Source organism: Octodon degus, unplaced genomic scaffold (assembly GCF_000260255.1).
Source record: "Octodon degus isolate 3935 unplaced genomic scaffold, OctDeg1.0 scaffold00886, whole genome shotgun sequence".
NCBI classification, from domain to species: Eukaryota; Metazoa; Chordata; class Mammalia; order Rodentia; family Octodontidae; genus Octodon; species Octodon degus.
This window is the reverse complement of record NW_004525462.1, coordinates 5991-6701: the sequence shown is the minus strand read 5'-3', so window position 1 is coordinate 6701 and position 711 is coordinate 5991.

Sequence of the window (711 nt, the reverse complement as noted above, 5' to 3'; positions counted from 1 at the left end):
GAAGAGGAAGAAGAGGAAGAAGAGGAAGAAGAGGAAGAAGAGGAAGAAGAGGAAGAAGAGGAAGAAGAAGAAGCTAAGAAAGCCAGGTGTGATGGTATACCTGGCTTGTGGGCCTGAGGCAGGGAGATCCTTGTGAGTCTGAGACCAGCCTGGGCTACATAGTGAACTCAAGTCCAGCCTGAAATGCAGAGCGTGACTCCTGTCTCAAAAAGACAACAAACAAAAAGCCCAGCTAAAAACAAAGTACCAGGGTCTCCCATCCTTCCAAAGCCGCCAGCCAGGATTCTTTCCAGGGTAGCTGTCTACTTGTTCCCTCCTTCTCTTTACAAAGTGTCTGCCCTTCACTTTTTTATTTTTTTTATTTTGTGTGTGTGTGTGTGTGTGTGTGTGTGTGTGCCACCAGGGGGCAGGCTGGCTGGCATGTGGTGCTGGGGGATTGAACCGTGGTCCCTGTGCTTTGCTATGCTTGTTCTAAGTAGGTGCTTTAGACCACTGAGCCATCTCACCAGCCCCTGCCCTTCATTAAACTTTGCACCTCCAATTTATTACCGGGCTTGAGTTTCCGTGCCAGCGGCCTGCTGAGACAGCAGAACAGTGGTGCTCGACTCCAAGGCAGCAAGTTCAAGTCCAGCCTAACAGCCCTACCTCAGAAAAAGAAAGAAAACAGAGAAAAGAATACTAGCAAGTGGGCCCACGTCCTGCCCAGGGCCA